General features: G+C 44.9%; 1 protein-coding gene across 5 annotated transcripts in view; it reads right to left on the bottom strand.

The window, feature by feature from the left end:
* Nucleotides 1-20,581, bottom strand: part of CTIF (cap binding complex dependent translation initiation factor) — a 154,324-nt gene extending 133,743 nt beyond the window's left edge. The window contains exon 1 of one of the 5 annotated variants that reach the window (XM_075185905.1): nucleotides 20,519-20,581. The gene's annotated coding sequence lies outside the window, so the exon portion shown is untranslated. Of the gene's footprint in view, nucleotides 1-15,750; nucleotides 15,827-18,205; nucleotides 18,264-18,305; nucleotides 18,350-18,587; nucleotides 18,675-20,518 lie in introns of those variants that run through there. The other 4 variants (XM_075185886.1, XM_075185911.1, XM_075185894.1 and 1 more) reach the window with 4 other exon arrangements.
* Between the last annotated feature and the right edge of the window lie 2,828 nt (nucleotides 20,582-23,409).

Raw genomic sequence — 23,409 nt, forward strand, 5'->3', positions numbered from 1 at the left:
TCTGTAGCGTCAGCAGTCTCAGACATGGAAGCGAAGCAATTGCTGCTTTGTTCTCAGTAATTAAAAAACAACCTGCCCCTCAGCAGTTCTATCAGTATATTGTGATGGAGATGGGAACGTGTATGGGGGAGGCACAGACCACAAGCCATGGTGCCATCACACAATGCACAGGTCCTAACCTGCTCCTGTGTGTGCAGTCTCCTCCTCATGGCAGTGAGCACACACAGCCCAAAGATCACATAGCAGAGTGGAGATCACCGGCCGCCCCCGTGTACAGCACTGCAGAGAGGAGACCACCGGCCGCCCCCGTGCACAGCACTGCAGAGAGGAGACCACCGGCCGCTCCCGTGTACAGCACTGCAGAGAGGAGACCACCGGCCGCCCCCGTGTACAGCACTGCAGACAGGAGACCACAGGCCGCCCCCGTGTACAGCACTGCAGAGAGGAGACCACCGGCCGCCCCCGTGTACAGCACTGCAGAGAGGAGACCACCGGCCGCCCCCGTGTACAGCACTGCAGAGTGGAGACCACCGGCCGCCCCCGTGTACAGCACTGCAGAGAGGAGACCACAGGCCGCCCCCGTGTACAGCACTGCAGAGAGGAGACCACAGGCCGCCCCCGTGTACAGCACTGCAGAGAGGAGACCACCGGCCGCCCCCGTGTACAGCACTGCAGAGAGGAGACCACCGGCCGCCCCCCGTGTACAGCACTGCAGACAGGAGACCACAGGCCGCCCCCCGTGTACAGCACTGCAGACAGGAGACCACCGGCCGCACCCCATGTACAGCACTGCAGACAGGAGACCACCGGCCGCACCCCATGTACAGCACTGCAGAGAGGAGACCACAGGCCGCCCCCGTATACAGCACTGCAGACAGGAGACCACCAGCCACCCAACCCCGTATACAGCCCTGCAGACAGGAGACCACCAGCCAGCCAACCCCGTATACAGCCCTGCAAAGAGGAGACCACCGGCCACCCAACCCCGTATACAGCACTGCAAAGAGGAGACCACCGGCCGCCCCCGTTTACAGCACTGCAGAGAGGAGACCACCAGCCACCCAACCCCGTATACAGCACTGCAGACAGGAGACCACCAGCCACCCAATCCCGTATACAGCCCTGCAGACAGGAGACCACCGGCCGCACCCCGTGTACAGCCCTGCAGACAGGAGACCACCGGCCGCACCCCATGTACAGCACTGCAGAGAGGAGACCACCGGCCGCCCCCGTTTACAGCACTGCAGAGAGGAGACCACAGGCCGCCCCCGTATACAGCACTGCAGACAGGAGACCACCAGCCACCCAACCCCGTATACAGCACTGCAAAGAGGAGACCACCGGCCACCCAACCCCGTATACAGCACTGCAGACAGGAGACCACCGGCCGCCCCCGTTTACAGCACTGCAGAGAGGAGACCACCGGCCGCCCCCGTTTACAGCACTGCAGAGAGGAGACCACCGGCCGCCCCCGTTTACAGCACTGCAGAGAGGAGACCACCAGCCACCCAACCCCGTATACAGCACTGCAGACAGGAGACCACCAGCCACCCAATCCCGTATACAGCCCTGCAGACAGGAGACCACCAGCCACCCAACCCCGTATACAGCCCTGCAGACAGGAGACCACCGGCCGCACCCCGTGTACAGCACTGCAGACAGGAGACCACTGGCCGCACCCAGTGTACAGCACTGCAGACAGGAGACCACCGGCCGCACCCCTGTACAGCACTGCAGACAGGAGACCACTGGCCGCACCCCTGTACAGCACTGCAGACAGGAGACCACTGGCCGCACCCCGTGTACAGCACTGCAGACAGGAGACCACTGGCCGCACCCCGTGTACAGCACTGCAGACAGGAGACCACCGGCCGCACCCCTGTACAGCACTGCAGACAGGAGACCACCGGCCGCACCCCTGTACAGCACTGCAGACAGGAGACCACTGGCCGCACCCCTGTACAGCCCTGCAGACAGGAGACCACTGGCCGCACCCGTGTACAGCACTGCAGACAGGAGACCACTGGCCGCACCCCTGTACAGCCCTGCAGACAGGAGACCACTGGCCGCACCCGTGTACAGCACTGCAGACAGGAGACCACTGGCCGCACCCCTGTACAGCCCTGCAGACAGGAGACCACTGGCCGCACCCCTGTACAGCCCTGCAGACAGGAGACCACTGGCCGCACCCGTGTACAGCCCTGCAGACAGGAGACCACTGGCCGCACCCGTGTACAGCCCTGCAGACAGGAGACCACTGGCCGCACCCGTGTACAGCACTGCAGACAGGAGACCACTGGCCGCACCCCTGTACAGCCTTGTGAAAAACAAACATTTACATTAAACTAAAAACAAAATCAAACACTAAGGGGTATATTTACCGTGCGGAGGTTCCGTAGAGCCGACGATTCCCGACGCTTTGAAGTTACTTTCTTCAAACAGCATTTTTATTAGAGATAAAATTGGGCTTCATCTTTAATAAAAGCGCAGTTTTAAAAAAATTACTTCGAAGCTGCGGGAATTAGCGGCTCTACGGAACCGTCATACAGTAAACATACGCCTTAGTGTTCGTTCAGACATACGTACTTGAAAAATGGGTCAAAATTGCATGAAATCGAATGCATGCATTGCTATCACATTTTTCATGCACTGCACGGTCACCAATACAGGCTCTTGCGCAGTAATGTCATAATCTAAAATTATGAACAAAGTGAAACTTTTAAAACGCAATGAAGGAGGCGGCACCACCGAGTCATGTATATCCATATTTTTAATGCAATTTTCATGTATTTAAAATGTGTTAAAAAAAAAAAAGATTCCGATAAGTGTGAACGAGGTTTTGAAAAAGTAGTCACAATAATAAATAACAACAACAAAAAAAAACAATTAAAAAAAACCCTTGTCCAAAACTAACAGTGCTCAGTGAACATGTATGGGTTTAAATAAGTAATATTAAGAATGTTTAACCCTGGCACATGTAAACAGACCCCCCCCCCCCCCCCCCCCCCGTTTTTAATCAGCAATACTCCCATCCAACTAGACTGGAGTCAAGAGGTGTCCGACCATAGACATTAAAACTTCTCCTGCAGGAGAATTAGTCATTACAGATGCACCATTAGGATGAGAATATAGTGAACAACATGGGGAGGGGGGGGGGGGGGGGGGGGGGGGACTCAGACAACCTCCATTTCTTTGTGTGTGGGGGGGTTTAACTAAATAAAAAGGGTCAGCGTTATCCGATTGTTAATATTAATAAATGCTGCTCTGAGACGCGATAGGACACCATTTATTAACATACAAGGCCATTGTCAAACCTGCACTACCATACATCTCCTCACTTGTCTCAAAATATCTCCCTACTCGACACCTCCGTTCTGCACAAGATCTGCGTCTCTCTTCCACTCTAATCACATCCTCCCATTCCCGTTTACAGGACTTTTTTTGAACGCCGCCCACTTTGTGGTATTCCCTCCCTAGCATCACAAAACTTTCCTCTAGTCTTCAAACCTTCAAAGTGTTCTCTGAAAACCCATCTCTTCAGACAAGCTTATAATATTCCTCTACCACCATTTTAATCTCCCCAGGTTACCCTATTACCACCCTCTACACAGCTAACACAAGACAACAACCATCTGACCAACATAGTTGTGTGACTGAGCATACAGCTCACTAACTACTTTGTAACCTTTGCATTCTAGCTGGAGAAACATTCAATATGATGTAGCACTTACCCTTGTGTATCAAACCATTGTCCCATAGATTGTAAGCTTGCGAGCAGGGTTCTCTTACCTCTCTGTATATATGTATTATCCAGTATTGTTTTATTACTGTTTGTTCCAATTGTAAAGAGTTACGGAAAATGCTGGTGTTATATAAATAAATGTTGATGATGACATACAACAGTAGAAAGAAACCAGAGTTACGTCTCCCAGCATCCTCTTCACTACATCATCTTGTGTCTCACACACACCAGAGAATACACCCATCAGCCGCCATCTAGCAGCACTAAAAATATTTGCCTCTAAAACAGAGAATGACTGGGTTAATTACTACTTTATCTCATATAATTTTGCAAGTTTCATAAGGGGTGGAAGGGGCATTTTGGGGGGACAGTCCCTGTTTTCTAGAAGCGAGTTCATTATTTTCATACACTGTCCCCACCCCTCACGTCATGTCACTGCCCCTGTCCCATGCAGCCCTGTCCTCACTAACACATCACTCATCTCCTGATATACTCTGTGCTGCTGGGGACCCTGCTCCTTCCACTATATAATTCTCAGTCTGTGGCTTCCTGCTGCCTCCATTCCCCTCCTCACATCATGTCACTGCCCCTGTCACATGCAGCCCTGTCCTCACCAACACATCACTCATCTCCTGATATACTCTGTGCTGCTGGAGGACCCTGCTCCTTCCACTGTATAACTCTCAGTCTGTGGCTTCCTGCTGCCTCCATTCCCCTCCTCACATCATGTCACTGCCCCATCTGTCCTCACTAACACACTCACACCGACGTCCCACAAAACCGTTGATCTCCTGAAATACTTTGTTCTGCTGTCTCTGGTCAGGCGCTGACATTTATTAGACCTGACAAGGTGAGATATCTCGGAGATCTCGGTTTTGCCACTCTTGAGAGCAGCCATCTGCACGCTGCACATAGCACAGATAGAGACCAGGGAAAACAGCCAGAAAAGCCGTGTAATAATTAGCCATATAAGTACCCGTCTTAGAGGAGCTTTAAATAAAAAGGTCTGCAGAGGTTGCCTGGGAACAGATTTAAGATTAAAGCTTGGCATACACCGCCTGTAGGACTCAGCATAGGAGAACCGGTGATGTCCTGCTCCTAGTAACAAGTCTGTGTTGGCCACATCTGAATACTGTATACAAGCTGCATTTAAAGAGGTGAATTACTAATTTTATGAGAAATATTGAAACAACAGCACTTTATAAATACAACAAGGACCCTATGCTTTAAAAGTTAGGGATACATCCTCTATTACCCACCCACCTCCTACTTGACCTCTGCGATCGTGTGTGTGTGTGTGTGTGTGTGTGTGTCTGAACAGGATTGCTGTCTAACCAGCAGTAAGGGTTAACAAATGCCATCTCCATCGGTCAGGGATTAGATTGTGGAACCTGGTAATGATTGAGCTTCTCTTTACGTTGTATTTCAGTACACCCAGTCTCCTGATGAAGCCTGGGTGTACGGCTCGTCAGGTAAAGGGGACCTAGTATTGTGCTACCATATATCCAATGACGGTCAGCAACAATAAATGTGGGAGCCGCTATGACAAGCCAGCACCGGAGGACTTCCTCTTTGCATAGGCATTCATGCTGCAAGGACAGTGGGTGTGTGCACTGCATGCGCCAGCTGACTGGATGACTGCAAGGACAGTGGGTGTGTGCACTGTATGTGACAGCTGATTGGATGACTGCAAGGACAGTGGGTGTGTGCACTGTATGTGACAGCTGATTGGATGACTGCAAGGACAGTGGTTGTGTGCACTGCATGCGCCAGCTGATTGGATGACTGCAAGGACAGTGGTTGTGTGCACTGCATGCGCCAGCTGATTGGATGACTGCAAGGACAGTGGGTGTGTGCACTGCATGCGCCAGCTGATTGGATGACTGCAAGGACAGTGGGTGTGTGCATTGCATGTGACAGCCGATTGGATGACCCGGGGACCTGTCCAATCAGATACCACATTCATAACATCTCCAGTCCAGTCTATAGCAGTAAAAGGACCCAATTCCTCCCCCTCTCGTCCATCACATTCAGCAAGAACAAAGGGCACGGACAGGTCAGACACTTATTCCTCTGATGAAGTGGGTCACACTGGCACCTCTGTATATAAGCCTAGGAGCGCTGATGATGATGTTGTTAAAGCAGTTTGTAGGGGAACGAGGAAGAAACGGCACAAATCGATGCAATGGACTGGGAGCTGGAGAGCCGACTGGAAGTGACTGCATCTAACAGGATTCTCCGGTCATTAGTCTGATCCTAGACAGGATTTGGAGCATGCAATACATAGAAACCACATCCAACACTTCTCCAGACACAAAAGTCCTTTCCTAGCCAGCATTTGTGCACAGCATTACCAGATCTATGGTACAACACTACAGCAAGCAAAGAGTGGGAAAACAGAACACTATAGAGAACAAACACTTATTCTAGAGCCACGTATGTGTTGCAGAATCTCTTCTTCCTGAGAAAATAACTTTGCACCAATGTCTGTAAGAGGTTTTGTTAAAATGCATTTATTTTGCATTAAAAACTCTAGTACGATGCATATAAGTAAGGTCTCATACCAACAGGAGCCATAGAAATAAATCATAATTTTAAAAAGCCAAAGTATAATCTGCCAGAGACGCACTGATGCTTGTAGACAGTGACAATATTAATCTTACATCTAAAAAAAAAAAAAGATTTGAAAAATATTTTAATTACATAATATGTATATTCAGAGTCAATAGAAAGATTTACCTAACAAAGTTTTCATACTAATGACCTTACAAGGACAAAAGGTCATTTATTGCAACAAAGACTTTCATAATAAGCATGGAAAGGGTTCTTTACGGTAAGGGTAGGTAGGCTTTGGAATCCTTACTACATGGGATTTTTACGGAATCCATAAATAAATTGGATGCCTTTCCTATGAGAAACTGAATATGTAGATCGAATTGTCAGAGGGCATTGGGGTGAATTTATCCAAACTGACAATTTTGGTTTTAGGAAAGTTTGTTTTTATACAGCAGAATTAAAAAAAAAATAATTATAATTTCTGAACTCTGTGGACTGGAGTCTTTTTCCTAACTCACCATATAGCTACTTCTGTAGAGATGATATCATTAATTTCTAATGAATTTGTGGACTTCATTCTGGTGGAAACCAGTTGGTCTTAAATAGTTAAACTTTAACTTCCAGATTTCATTGAAAGTTTAAAAAGATCACAGTTGTTGTAACAAATTACAGTGCCCGTCCTGAATTATGCAATACTTCCCTGTTTCACAGAGAACAGAATAACTAGGCAATATTTTTGGAGCGGTATTTACCAATATTATATTGGAAAAAAAAGTATTTTATGTAAATAATTATATTTTATTTATTTTTATTGGACAGATATGGAAAATATATGCTTGTGCTGTCCGCTAATGACTTTCGTTTCTCCAATGTACTGAGAAAAGTGTGATTATAGGAGAGGTATTAAATCTGTACACAGAACAGGTTATATAGAGACCTCAATCACTGGATTGCTACTGTGGGATTATAGTTACTAATTAGTAATAATTATTAGGAAAGAGATGGATCCCATATATAGCTCCAGCAGGCTTCATACAGAGTAGGAGAACCTACACCTATAGGGCCAGGGTGTTTAATGCTGCTCAACACTTGTAAATTATATTAGAGGCTACAAAGTTTACAGTTTAGGCTTAGATGACCCTTAATCTCTTTATGCAGAACAAGGAACACAAAAAGTGAATCTGAGAATTTTGGACATAACAGGTATAGAACCTTTCATCCAGAAATCTAGGATCCTAAAAAAACTGCAAAACAAATGTTGAGGCAGAGACATTGATTAAACTCATGGCACCTGTCAGGGGGTGCGATATATTAGGCAGCAAGTGAACAGTCAGTTCTTGATGTTGATGTGTTGGAAGCAGGAAAAATAGGCAGTGTAAGGACTGAGCGACTGTGACAAGGGTCAAATTGAGATGGGTAGACGATTGGGTCAGAGTATCTCCTAAACAGCAGGTATTGTGGGGTGTTCCCAGTGTGCAGTGGTTAGTACCCACCAAAAGTGGTCCAAGGAAGGACAACTGGTGAACTGTCGACCGGGTCATGGGCACAGTGCATCGCAGCTTGCTGCATATGGGACTGTGCAGCCCGCACACCGGTCAGAGTGCCCGTGCAGACTCCTGTCCAGTGTCAAAAGCGCCTAAAATGGGCATGTGAGCACCAGAACTGGACCATGAAGCAATGAAAGAAGATGGCCTGGTCCAATGAATCATGTTTTCTTTTATCATGAGGACGGCCAGGTGCATCGTTTTCCTGGGGAAGAGTTGGCACCAGGATGCACTATAGAAAGCTGGCGGGGGCAGTGTGATGCTCTGGGCAATGTTCTGCTGGGAAACCTTGGGTCCTGGCATTCATGGGGATGTTACTGTTACACGTACCACCTACCTAAACATTGTTGTAAACCAAGTACACCCCTACATGGCAGCGGTATTCCCTGATGGCCGTGGCCTCTTCCAGCAGGATAATGCCCCCTGCCACACTGCAGATATTGTTCAGGAATGGTTTGAGGAACACGACAAAGAGTTCAAGGTGTTGACTTGGCCTCCAAGTTCCCCAGATCTCAATCCGATCGAGCATCTGTGAGATGTGCTTTTTAAACAGACATGGAAAGTTAGAAACATGTTTCCTCTCGAAATGTTTTTTTCTTTTTCTTCCTTTATATACAAACAGAGTAAGAGGAACAGCAGAGTTTTCACAGGTTTAAACCTTTGAACTTAGTTCAACTGCAAATTCTGAATTATTTACAGTTGTCCAACCAGAGGCGGTGTCACTACCGGGCAGTGGGTTGAGCTGACAGCCAACAAAAGGCTCCGATCCCCAGCAGCAGTCTGACAATCTACCACTTGCCCTATTCGGACACGTCTGCCACATGGCCCAGAGTTCAGCTGTGACAGCTCTACCGTACGGAGAACGCTCTTCCAGCTGAATTACCCCCACGCTGGCGTGCTCTGACACTGATGCTAAGTGGCAGATGCTGTGGCGCTCCCAGGTACCCAGGCTCTCTGGATTCATTCCTTGGCATCCAGCAGTAAGATGAGAAATCCTTCTATACCGGGTCTGTATACGATACCAGCACCGGAGGCTGTGCTGCTCCAATACTCCCAAGCGGTTTTCACATATGCCTAGATCGGAGCAGCTTGTCGTTCCTAAACAGCTGGAGAACCATAAACCCCAGCATGCCTTGTCTAACACTTTCTAATCCTACCCAGGTAAAGCTGCAATAGTATTTATTCAGAAATAATCACAGGTACACAGAAAAGGAGTCGCACAATTAATTAACCCCTTTCTGCCCGAGATGTGTGCTGATTCTGGCATATTTTTTTCAGTACACAAAGGGTTTTCGTTCTGTACCATAGACAAGTAAATATATTTCTAATTTTAATAATGTCATCGCTGGATGAACCAGAGCCCCCATCTCCCACCGAGAAACTCTAGGGACCACGCTAGCAGGTCAGTGATGGGCAACCGGATACAAGTCAGGGGCCGCACGAGAAGCCCTCTAACCGTCACAAGGGCCACACATTACCCTTAATCTCAGTAATAAGGTAAAAATACATTTTTTCAAAGACAGACACCTACCTGTAATAATATATCAGCAGCATTTTACACAAGTGTTTCATGCTATAACTAACAAATCTGACAATAAAGCAGAGGGGCTGGTGAAGGCTCGGAGGGCCGCCTGTTGTCCTACTACGTCAATGTACAGGCTCCAATGGCCCAGAGAGATTCTAGTTTGTTTAAAAAAAAAAAAAAAAAAAAATGTTGCTTACTAAACCCATGTATATACTCTGCCGCTATCAATCCACTGGAGGCACCTACCACGCACATTTCCGAATTTCCAGAAAAAAATAAAAATATCTGCATTTTCTATGTCATACAAACATTAGAGCACTAAATAAATACAAAACTGTAAAAATAATACACTAGAGAGAAAAATGACGGCGGCCATTTTGTTGAAGCCAATGTTCATGACAACAGATGCAAATGCTCAAGACAGTGTTTCCTAGGCTGCAGACAGTGTGTTATAGTCATTTTAATATCATTACGAACTGGGAGGTTCCATAATTAGAGAAAGGGGGGGTTCTGGGTTACTGAACCCACCCCCTCTGTATATTACCTTCCCCTCCAGGGTCAGTAATATTCACATTCTTATCGTATAGGGGAAAGAACAAAGTAGATCTGTGATGTGATTTAGAGGGACACGGATTAGTGGAGTAGAGGAACAGGTACAGGCACAGTTACTAGGTAAAGAGATATTCAGATGACTAATATAATAGATTGCAGAACACGACACAGAAGCCTCCCAATAGCAGGACAATTATTTGATTTGCATGGCAATTTTTTTTTAATTGTACGGACAAAAGGAAAATCCTGCTCGACTGCTCTATCCTTCCAATTCATTCTCCCATCTGTACCGTCACGTCTTGCTTGGTATACAAGCAGCGGGTAGAGGATGGCATGTCCCTGGTGTTACACAACATGCTACACCTCTGCCTCACTGATAAGCCGGACGATGACATCACAGGAGCTCCCCGCTCACAGCCAATCAGCGACGTCGAGGAGTAGCACGGTGTGTAATACTAGGGACATCCCCTCCTAATCTGGCCGCTTGTACATGAATTAGAATTTCATTTTAATCGCATGACAGGAAAACAAAATTAATTTTAGAACGGAAATAAGATACATCTGAGAAGACATTTCGCTTCCGGCTGTGCTTCTCAGGAGTGCCTTTATATAATCAGGCCCAGCCATTTATTCTTAAAGTTCCTGGGGAACGACACTGCTCTGCACTTTTATCCAGACAGAAGCTTTGAGTTGCATCTAATGACAATAAAATAAGGAACTGTTTGACACAACATGGCTGAAAGGCACTGAGAAGAAGCCAGAAAGATAAAGCAATTTAATTTAGTAATTGTGGCAGAAGGCAATACACAAACATTAAAACCACGAAATAAAAAAAATAAAAAAAAGTCTTTTAATTGTAGATAATGTTGAGGGAAGAAGGACTACAAATCCCATCATGCTTAAATAGGAGCTGTCATCTACACACAGTGGACCTCACACTGAGGCAATGCCTGGCTAATATTCATGAGGCCCGGCTAATATTCATGAGGCCCGGCTAATATTCATGAGGCCCTGGTTCCTGATAAATTGATAGGCTACAGCAGTGATGGACAACATGCAGCCCTCCGAGCCTTCTCCTGCGGCCCCCAGCTCCTTCCTGCTGTATTACCAGATGTGTGTGATACACGGCTTTGTAACAACTGTGTAAAATGCTACTAATATGTCATTACAGATAAGTGTCTCTTTCTTTGATGAAATATATTGTTTTATCTTATTACTAAGACTAAAGGTAATGTGTGGCCCTTTTGAAGGTTAGAGGGCCACCAATGCGGTCCATTAAGTGTTTCCGTTCTCCCATCACTGGGCTACAGATTAGTATATTAGCTGAGCTCACAAATAGCTGCAGCCTCTGTGCGTCGCATTTAACCCAGAAGGTAATTCACAGAGAGAGTCATTTACTGAAAGAAAATGTTGAGCAAAATGGATTTGATGAAAAGTGATAAATGTTGGATGAACTGGGTTTCTGAGGTCACCTGTAACATACACAATTTTTTAACTGGACAGAAAATCTAAATAATAAAGTCTAAAGAAAATCTTTGACACTTCCCCAACCTGTGTACATCAGATTCGCTTCCACGGCCAGTAACGCTCAGTGTGAACACTAATCCGCTATGTCAGCCGTCATTCAGGAGTGGGAGAAACAAACATCTCAACAGCATAGACTGTGCAGCAGAATATATTCACCACTGTGGCTCTGCACTGAGGCCGCGCAGGAGCTCACTGCTAATTGGTTTCGGGAAAGGGAGCACAATCTATAACACAGCTGATCTTACATGGCAGACAGAAGGTGAAGTGCTTTCTCCATCGCTATGGCCTCTCTAGGCTGCGTCATATCCACTTCTTACACCAGAACCTGCAGCGTTTTTCTACAGTCACCAAGAGACAAATCCAGGATACTATGAAAACGTTGCTGTAGCCATAACAAGTAATCACTTGCTCTATTTCCTTTTCTAAACGGTGCTGGGAAAATCGACAGTTCAGTCTGTGCACCAGTTTCCACTGATGTCCATCCTCCCCTTTCATTATATTCCTACTATAACGTGGAACTAAACCTTGGGAGCCAGCGAAGGACGCTGGAGCAGAGTTTGGGGAGGTTCCTGGAACATGCATCTGAACAGCATCATCGAAAATGTGGTTTGCTACCTTCAAAATCTCCATTTACTAAATAACCCTTACCAATAACAGGACGTTGGTGTCCTGGCGCTCCAGTATAGCCAGTAACCGCCGCAGCAGAAAAAAAGACCTGGTAGATTAATTGAAAACCTTAAAGCTGCCAGGTATAATGTTGGTTATTGGATCATTATTATGTGACCTAGTGGTCTCCCTATGAGAAACATGGGCATAGATTTACTAAACTGCGGGTTTGAAAAAGTGGGGATGTTGCCTATAGCAACCAATCAGATTCTAGCTGTCATTTTGTAGAAAGTACTAAAGAAATGAAAGCTAGAATCTGATTGGTTGCTATAGGCAACATCTCCACTTTTTCAAACCCGCAGTTTAGTAAATATACCCCATGGACTTTATAAAGATACTGATCATGCACAGTTTATCTCATACTTGCCAACTCTCCCGGAATGTCCGGGAGACTCCCGAAATTCGGGTCGGTCTCACGGACTCACAGGAGAGCAGTCAAGTCTACCACCTCCCGCAACTGCCTAGCCTAAATGACGCGATTCGCTGCGAATCGTGTCATTTTGGCCCCACCCCCGCGACAAAACGGCATTTTCGTCGCGGGGCGGAGCCAAATATATGCATTTTGTTGCTCCCCGCCCCCTCCCGCCCTCTAGTCACGCCCCTCTCCCGAACTACACTTGCCGAAAGTAGGCAAGTATGGTTTATCTTCTAAAGCAGCGATTCCCAACTAGTGCGTCAAAACCCTTACACCCCAGAGCCAATGCGCCTAAACCAGGACTGCAGCCGCCTAAGTTTTGGGAGGTAACTCTACCGCTATTCCCCCATTTCTCTCAAGGTGCTGTTGGCTCCTAGAATTAATTTACTGGCTCCTGAAGTCTACATTATTGATTTGCCCAGACCTGTATTAAAGTGTCACAATAATTTATGGGAGACAGCTGGAAATCTGGAGATTTATAGACCAGAGAAGGACAGACAGGTAGAGGTCAGCACAATATGTTTACTGAGGCTTCTTGTGATGAAAGACTTGCGAGGAACTCACAAGCGCTTTGTATCACTTTATGACTGTTGTAAAAAAGTTGATTGAAGTCTGTTATTTGTACGCAAGATAATATTGTCTAGGCCCTGTGTACACAGCCAAAGCAGAAGTAATTGCTATGAAAAATGAACTGCGCTAAAAAAGGGTTTAAAAAGACAAAAAAATGAAAAGAAAAAAAAAAAATGGATCTGGGATTCGTCCAGCAAACGTCTTGTTCCTGATTAAAGTAGTTTTCCCATTATAACCAACCTTTAAATTGGCTTCATATAAAACACATCACAGAGATAGCAGGGTCTGGGAGTAGTTCTTGTTAACCACCTACCATCCTTCACCTCTAGTTGTTTACAAACTATAATACTTCAAAGTCAGATGCTCCGACTGATACACTGAGGGCGACACCTAACCTATAAATACTATGAAACCTGTAATTAGCCAGAAACAATGGCGGCCAAGCCCAGCGTTCACCATCTTCAGAAATCCAATCAACAGAAGATGTCAGGTATCGTGGGTCCGGCACCAAAATCAATGGTCTCCAACCTTAAAATCTGTCTGTGCCGGAAAGTAAAACACAGTCTGTATTCATGTTCTCTCCCTGCATAAAGACATCTTGTAGAAATATATTCCTTTATAACTAGCACGGTGGCTCAGTGGTTAGCACTTCAGCCTCACAGCGCTGGGGTCATGAGTTCGATTCCCGACCATGGCCTTATCTGTGAGGAGTTTGTATGTTCTCCCTGAGTTTGCGTGGGTTTCCTCCGGGTGCTCCAGTTTCCTCCCACACTCCAAAAACATACTGGTAGGTTAATTGGCTATCAAAAATTGACCATAGTGTCTCTCTCTCTCTGTGTGTGTGTGTTAGGGAATTTAGACTGTAAGCTCCAATGGGGCAGGGACTGATGTGAATGAGTTCTCTGTACAGCGCTGCGGAATCAGTGGCGCTATATAAATAAATGGTGATGATGATGATATCACCGTATTGGAAGACTTTAAAAAGAGGGCGAGCGTGAATTTAATACAGCCAAGCTAGGATACGCGGACACGAAACAAAATACACTCAGTTTTTAGGGTACTGAGTGCAGACGTCTGTAGCTCATGAACCACTAAACTAATAAGTTAGATTTTGAGGATATCGGCGTTTTAAAGTGTCCTTGTTACGTGACATATGTCACGTTGAAGGGTAAGCAAAAGATTCAGCGCAAGAGCAAGGAGGAGCCTGGGAAAACCAGCGTGAAAACACCACAGCCCCAGGACGTGTTTATTATCACAATTAGGCAGAGGTCAAACAAGTAACTATTAACCTGCCTCTTTCTACTTAGAAAAATGCAGCATATTACAGCCCAAGTATACTCAGTAAGAAGTAGGGATCCCTCGTGTGACAAAGGACTTTTCACGATTCTTCCACCATTCCCCCAAAGACTACACGTCTGCACGGCCTTCTCATCGCCCATGGTACAGTACATACCTGTGGCTGAACGCAGAGAGAACCGTAAGACTCTAAGGCAGCGCTACGCAACCTGATACACGTCAGGGGCCCCACAGTACGGCCCTTTAACCTTCCAAAGGGCCACACATTACCCTTAGTCTCAGTAATAAAGGTAAAACAGTACATGTAATCAAGTCGCTCATTACTGTCCTAAGTAAACAGACGTGGAACACGGTAACAAGTTTTAAAAATGAACAATAAAAATAACTAAATAAAAAAGGTGAATGCAATTATCCATCAATTTTTCATTTAAAAAATAAAAAGCGTGCAGAGATTCAACATTTTTATGCATTCCTAAGGACCACATATCACTACTGTATCCTTTGGTTAAGAAACGTTTACATCCTACATATTAATTCACCCTAATATCACATGTGTGTGACCTATATTCTGACATGTATGGAGGACACACGTCATCAGGGTCTACTCGATCATAATAGATTGATAACACATCAAAAAGTTCATAGTGTACAACGAAACGTGAACCGCAGGAACAGCCAGTAACACACACACACACACATACATACACGCCTGGACAGTCAGCTGCACATGGGAGACACGTGTTCTCAGGACATCTGTTGTTGAACTATTGAAAGGGGGCAAGAGACCATTATTACAGTTCAAAGCTCCCAGTTTTACTATAATCCCCCTGACTTATTCTTCTTCTAAGAATTTAGTGAGGATTTTACTAGAAGAGTTTAAAAGAAAAAAAAAAGTGTTAAATGCGAACAAATCCTTCACTTTGCTATATTAAAACAAGAAAGAAAAAAAATGAAATAAAATGCAAAGTTAATTTAGTAAAAAGCAAAAATTATGAAGTGCATCAGTCATCTACACACGCAGTGGAGGCAGCCATTCTCCCATCAATGCGTCACGTCTCTGTGATGTCACCGTTTCCCAGCCAATCGCCAGGGTGCAACAACAATAAGTCAAACGAACAACAACTCTATACACAAATACTAATAGGCATCAAACAATTGCTGCCTAGCCAAGTAAAAACAGATGATCATTCTAAAGGATTTTGATGACTTAAACTTGTGTTGACAAATCCTCTTTAAATATATGTTTAGGGCGAAATTAGATGAAAGGCGATAAAACAATTAACATATAATCCAGAAATCGTGCAACAAATTGTTGAACGCTAACAAATCATTCTACTATTAGACAGACAATCCTCACTCTTGCTGATGATTTCAGAAGCTTGATCATGTCCGACGGTGACTTAATGACTCCTAAAGTGGTTCAGTGAGTTTCCCAATACTCCAGGGCGGACTATACAGTAATCCCAATTGACGCTGGTATACGCTGCAATATTTAAATAAGGTCTATCAAGAGTTACAATGTCACAGTAACAATGAGTGTATACTGTATAACAGTAGTTGTTTCTTTATGTTTGTTAACAATTGTGATATACAATCAAAGAGCAGTTCATGGAATTGTTTTTACTTTAAGAAAAGAAAGGGATCAGTCTGGTCCAAGAATTTAAAAACAAAACAAAAACTGTCCCATCCACACCAAAATCCGAACGCCCAATGTAGCAAATTCACAAAAACATCTCTCTTCTAGAACAGGGCAAAAAAAATACATACAGGAACCACAGGCGCTAGAAAATAACGCACTTTTTTACAGGCTAGTTCCAGAAGAGTCATTTTTAAAGCGGAGCTGACAGTTACACACATGGAGGCAGCCATTTTGTGGCCTGTACCATCGTTCACGACAGCTCAGCCAATCAATCCACTTGCAGACGTCAGGAATAGGTCAGGCCTCATCATTATTAGTCAGGAGGTGCCTCAACGATGCCACTGGCTCCCACCCAAATTTATAAGCTACTTCATCCACAAAACATCATGTCTCAGTGACAAATCCACATTACACATACAAGGCAAGAACAATACACTCGCACATATAAGGAGTTATAACAATCAAACAGTCAAGACAACTTGGCAGGTTACAAAAGCATTCTAGTAAAACCTTAAGACTATATTACGGAGCCACTGAACACATAGGAGCTGTTTTCGGCAAGGAATGTGATGTAATATGCAGTGCACTGCTGTCTGCAAGCCGAAATGGGCATTACAACCTCTCGCTGTGGATATATGTCTGCAGGTGAGCTGGGACTAGAATCCACCAGGGTCTAGACACATTCCTCTCCTGCCAGCATGTGTCAACGCTACGCACTATCGTGACAGAAATAATAATTAAAAAAAAAGCAAATTTGCACTGGGTACATCCCAAAACACTGATCTACCAAACAGAAGAAAAACACCCCAAAAATATAGAGTTCCTTGTTTTGCATTTTTATATACAAATTTAGACATGCTTATATATTTAAGCTCATCGTTGGGATCAGGGTGTTCTTTGTCCACACCGTGTACCCCATATGTGTGGTAAACTGTACGATAGGCACTAACTCAATGGCAGGGTGACAAGAAATAGTAGTGATTGAATAGCAGATGGGTTACGGGACACAAGGCCAACAGTCCTCTTAACCATTCGGAGTCCGGAAGAATGAACGCACCTCCTGTTATTATTTTTACACAACGTATAATTATATTGACACCTTAGAAAATAAAAATAAAAACAATCTTTGCACAAAGAAAACAAACACTGACAAACACCTATTACATGTATGAAAACAAAGATATTTTCCTTCTACAGTCTATGCCAAGCTTAAGCAATCTGTGGCTCTATACTTGTTGTGGAACTATGACTAACCTGCCCTACCAGGGATCTGCTGAAAGGGCATGCTGGAACTTATAGTTCCACAATGACTGGGAAGACACAGGGTGACAACCTCTGGTATACACCATAGTTCTATAACAACTTTTATTCTAGTCCCCCGTCCGCTACACCTTTTCCCTAAAATTGACAAAAATGAGTAGATAATTAAAGATGATTCTTATTCAATAAGAGTAAGAGGACATGCAACTTAATACAATACAAGTGTTCTGTGACAGAGTATAACAAGCATGTGTACACATCCATTAACATGCAGATCCCGGCGTTAAAATCACTGCTAGACATGTGCCAATTAGAACCACAGCTGCCAAACTACAAGCGGTCATGCAATGATGTGGGGAACATCCATATCCTGCTCTCTACTTTAAATGCATTATTCATTAATGGGAAAACAAAGCCAAAGACTGTGCCAAAAAAAGGGGTTGGAGTATTCCTGATGCCATATACAGGATCTGTGTGTTGTTCCTAGTATACACTGTGCAGGTTGCAGTGACAGGTACATTAACCCCTCAGCTGCCAGCAGGGTTAACATTAAGGAGTAAAAATCAAAGTCAACGTTTCATCTGTCAGAAGATCCAAAAAACAAAACAAAAAGGAAAATAAGTGGTTATAAATATGACATCCTCCTGATACAATAAAGAGCAGGAGATAAGTGAAACATTGGGAACCCCAGTATTACATGTTCTTAAACTTTTTTAAGCCAAAGAAAGTGTATATCTAAGTGTCAGCTTCAGGACCTGTGATTCTGATAACCCTATTCCCTATGGTTGCAGTTGGCCAATATCACCATGTCCATACAACAGGATATTAGATACGTGCACCAAATAACATAAAAATCTAAATTTTGCAAAAAATAAGGACCATTGCATGCATAGCACCCAGCTAGTAGACTTACATCTTGATGACACATATTGCATCATTGGAAAAATCTGCAGAGTACATTTATATATGAATTTCAGCATAAAACTGTTCTCATCACTGGTATTGGACCCTACCCTGGGTCAGCTGGTTGGGAGCAGCTGTGGCCTAGGGATGTCAGCCTGAAGGGAGCACCAGCTGGGGGGTGCCTGGCTATCACGGGGCACCCCCCTCCTCAGTGCCTGCACCCCCTCACTGGAGGTAACAGCTAAGAATGACACCCTGGTAAACAAAGGGAGACTGTCAGCATGGGGAGTGTTGGGTGCAGCAGCCAGTCCCCAGCTGGGCACAGCCACGTCCACATACGGGCATTAAGGGGGATGAGGTCGGGGAAGTCGGACAGGGGGCGCGGTACCTACCTCGGGACTGGATGCTGGGCTCCCCCAGGACAGCCGGGCCGCCTATGTGCACTGACACAGGGAATGTGGGGAATGGGACGTCACCGCCCCGCCCCGGCCGCGCACCACGTGTCACGGGCACGGCCGCGGGGCACGCCGGGAGATGTAGTCCTGAGCTCACCACCTTCCTCTGATGCCTGGTATTATGTAATGCAGTGCAATGTGACTTTATATGTAAAGTGTTATAGTACATAGAGGACAATATGCTGCTTACTTATAGGTTGGTCCAGACTCTCCAGCATGCAAAACATACAAGAGGGTGCAAATAACTGGATGTACCATGTTGTCAAGGATATTTGTGAGGCAAATGTTCTAACTACCTGGCTACTAGATTGCTCAATGCCAGAAAATGTACTTTCTTTAAAAATAAATAAATATATATATATATCCCACATTTGTGCTAATCTACACATAGCACCATTAATTCCTCAGCACTGTACAGAGAACTCACATCAGTCCCTGCCCCAATAGAGCTTACAGTCTAAATTCCCTAACATACATACAGATAGACCAGGGTTACTTTGATAGCAGCCAATTAACCTACCAGTATGTTTTTGGATTTTGTGAGATAACCAGAGCACCCGGAGGAAACCCACACAAACGGGGAGAACATACAAACTGCACACAGATAAGGCCATGGTCGGGAATCAAACTTATGACCCCAGTGCTGTGAGGCAGAAGTGCTAGCCACTAAGCCACCATGCTGCCCATAGCGTGATGTCCACATTGGTTTTGGATTTGATAACGCTTATTAAAATGTTATTTAAAATTCATGACCTTATTTGGTAGAGATGAGACTTCATTACAGTCGCACCTCAAAATGCAGTCGCAGAAATGCAAGTACACGTTTTTGTATGTACGCAAAAGTCACAATGTTACCTTTAACTTTAAATCAAACGTAAATGTGAGTAAACTTCTCTGGAAATCACGCCAGCATAGGGATCATTGATCCCGGTTCCGTCAGGCCTCTGCTGTTCACTAGAGAGCCTGTATCCCCTGCAGATCGTGGCAAAGCCCAAGAAATTTGTACATGTATGAATTTTTGGTGTTTGAAATGGACCAGAGAATAATAATGCTTGTAAACAGGCGTGCATTCAGTGTCCTTCTGGAACGCAGCATGTGAAAATTCAGAAAAAACGAACGAGCCCTTAAAATATTTTTCTAAAAAACTTTTGCATTTGAACCAGTAATAAAATATTTGTGAATTAACGTAAAACTCACCTGAACTCAACATTTTCCCACAAGCAAAACCCTTAAAAAAAGTATTACCAAAATCTTTTGACAGCTAAAGGAGAACTTAATAATATACTATATGGAAGAAAATGAAAAATCTCTCCACTGGTGAAGCCGGCATTTTTATTAAAAAAAAAATAAAATCAACAAACTGATACCATGGTGAAAAACATACGTCTCATGTAATAAAATTAATAAAAGACACAAAAGATTATCCACAATCCAATCTTATTGTGAAGCACTAAACAAGCACTAAACAACATACACAGAAACCTACCAGCAAGCCACAAAACTTCAGGTGAAGTTCATGAATATCTTTCCTCAGCCAGAGCGTGGCTGAGGAGGAGATAGGAGATGCCGTAAAAAATTCAAAAACTCTCAATAGCCCCAGGACAGGATGCAGATTCTGTGTATTACTACAAAATATTTGCTGCAAGCTTAATCCCTCACTTGCAACAGACTTTCAATACTATCTTAGAACTCTGAAGCTAACTACTAGCTTTACTTAGCAAAATTGGTCAGGACTTGGCGGACTGTGAGAAATATTACTTATCTTGAAAATTAACGTAATGAAAATGAACATTGCCAAGGAATCTATTCCAGACCCTACTAGTCGAGGTACAAGTCGGACAATTCACACCCTATAAACACATACTTACCTACTTTCTTCAGCTCTCTTCCGGGAGCCAGCCAGTGGAGGGGGGCGTGAGGGGGCGGGGCGGCCAAAATCGCGTCATTTCGGCCCCGCCCCCTGTGACGTCATGACGCAAATTGCGTCATTTGACAGCGGGGGGCGGGGCTAAACGCCGCGATTCATCGGGAATCGCGGCGTTTGGGATCTAATTCTGCCCACTTCACTAGGAAGTGGGCACTTCCTAGTGAAGTGGGCAGAATTCGGGAGATTGCCACACTCGCCCGGGAGTCCGGGAGACTCTCGCAAAATGCGGGAGTCTCCCGGACATTCCGGGAGAGTTGGCAAGTATGTATAAACAACATGTAATAATTTTATATGGAACAACAAACAACATGTTTAAAATAAGCAATGGCCTATGTACATGTCACATCCCCTATTTCAGATACTATAATGCAATTTGTTTCAGCCAATTCTTGGCGTGACACTCGCCACAACAAATTAAATCCTGCGTAGATATAGAAATTATTTAGTCGGTGAGCATTCTCTCGAATTTTTTCTCTGGCTTAAAAAACACCACAGGCCAAAATCTGTTCTCTCTATCTCCATTGTAGTACTGACATTGGGTATGTGGGCAGAATCAATAGACTTCTCTGCTTCCTAGACCATCCTCCACTAACACCCAAATCATGACCATTTATTTATATAGCGCCACTGATTCCGCAGCACTGTACAGAGAACTCACTCACATCAGTCCCTGCCCCATTGGAGCTTACAGTCTAAATTCCCTAACACACACATACACAGACAGAGAGAGAGAGACTAGGGTCAATTTTGATAGCAGCCAATTAACCTACTAGTATGTTGTTTTTTTTAGAGTGTGGGAGGAAACCGGAGCACCCAGAGGAAACCCACGCAAACACGGGGAGAACATACAAACTCCACACAGATAAGGCCATGGTCGAAAATTGAAATAATGACCCCAGTGCTGTGAAGCAGAAGTGCTAACCACTTAGCCACCGTGCTGCCACCCAAATGGGATCATCCACTATTCCCACTAGGGTAAAGTTATATGGCATCTTTATGGAGAGAAGTTGGCATGACATCATGTCAGGAGGGATTTCCCCTCTGTCATTCTCAGAACAGCAAGAAAAATGATCCCTTCCCAATACCTGGTTCTATCAATAGCTCCAAATAAGCCACCTGGTCCACACAAGCCTTAGACAAGCCCCATCAAGGAAGCTTTCACGAATAGAAGGCACTTGTGTGTCCAACACAAAAGGCACAATCTTCCAGAATCTTGGCCCCAGAAATGACAGCAGTTTTCATCATGTCTCCTGGTCCTATCTAAAAATGACATCACTCTGGAAATACATTGTATTACTCAGTACTTTTTTTGTAAGAAAAAAGGTGCCGGAACTCACATCACGTAGTCAATCACTGTACACACACCCACACACGTCAGTTGTGTAACGAAACATAACGGTCGCCGCCCACAGTAAGCATTCAGCGCGTGACCACACGACCAATCACAAGCTGAGCAGCGCCATCACAACCAGCGCGGACGAAGCACGCCTGCATCGGACTTGACACACAAGCAGCCCGCATGCACCGTTTTAATGATTTTGCCGCCGACCTGCTACGCTCAACAGGGCGATTCAAGTCCACGAGGACCAAACATCTAATGTTCCAAAATTTTAAAACTTGGAAAATCCGTCGAAAAAAGGTGCCGGAACTCATTTCCGGTGAGTTCTATGACAAACAAAGCACTGGTATTACTAATCTCCTATGTCTTATAACGTGATGCTCCCAATCCTATGTGTACCTATAGAACATATAAACAACATATAGACAACTTATGATGTACATATGCTAGGCAGCTAAACACCAGATCACAAGCAACTGGGAAAACACCCTCACTTTAGGAAGTGATTAATCGCATCTGGTTTATATCTAATATGAAATACATTACTAAAGTAGTTCCATAAAGGATTTCCACAAAATCTGGGTCACAACGGACTGTTACTGACCACACCTACTGGTGTCACCCGCCGACTGCCGAACGCAAGTCAACAGATGTTTGTAGATTTGAATTGTAAAGTAATCAGATATCTGGGGTTTGAATTTGATATTAGGGCATTTTAAAGTAACTAGATATTTTGGGGTCTGTACTGTATAGCCAAAAGAGAGCCGTGGAAATGCCAGCAAGCAACAAGTGCCTGTATTGTAACACCACCAGAGACCCAGGGTCTGCATTGTAAAGCCACCAGAGATCCAGGGTCTACATTGTAAAACCACAAGAGATCCATGGTCTACATTGTAAAACCACCAGGGAGCCATGGTCTACATTGTAAAACCACCAGGGAGCCAGGGTCTGCATTGTAAAGCCACCAGAAAGCCAGGGTCTACATTGTAAAGCCACCAGAGATCCAGGGTCTGCATTGTAAAGCTACCAGGGAGCCAGGGTCTACATTGTAAAGACACCAGAGAGCCAGGGACTGCATTGTAAAGCCACCAGAGATCCAGGGTCTACATTGTAAAGCCACCAGAGAGCCAGGGTCTACATTGTAAAGCCATCAGAGAACCAGGGTCTGCATTGTAAAGCCACCAGGAAGCCAGGGTCTGCCTTGTAAACCCACCAGAGATCCAGGGTCTACATTTTAAAGCCACCAGAAATCTAGGGTCTACATTGTTAAGCCACCAGAGATCCAGAGTCTACATTGTAAAACCACCAGAGAGCCAGGGTCTGCATTGTAAAGCCACCAGAGATCCAGGGTCTACATTGTAAAGCCACCGGGGAGACAGGTTCTACATTGTAATGCCACCAGGGAGCCATGGTCTGCATTGTAAAGCCACCAGAGATCCAGGGTCTGTATTGTAAAGCCACCAGAGATCCAGGGTCTACATTGTAAAGCCACC

Source organism: Mixophyes fleayi, chromosome 1 (assembly GCF_038048845.1).
Source record: "Mixophyes fleayi isolate aMixFle1 chromosome 1, aMixFle1.hap1, whole genome shotgun sequence".
Lineage (NCBI taxonomy): Eukaryota > Metazoa > Chordata > Amphibia > Anura > Limnodynastidae > Mixophyes > Mixophyes fleayi.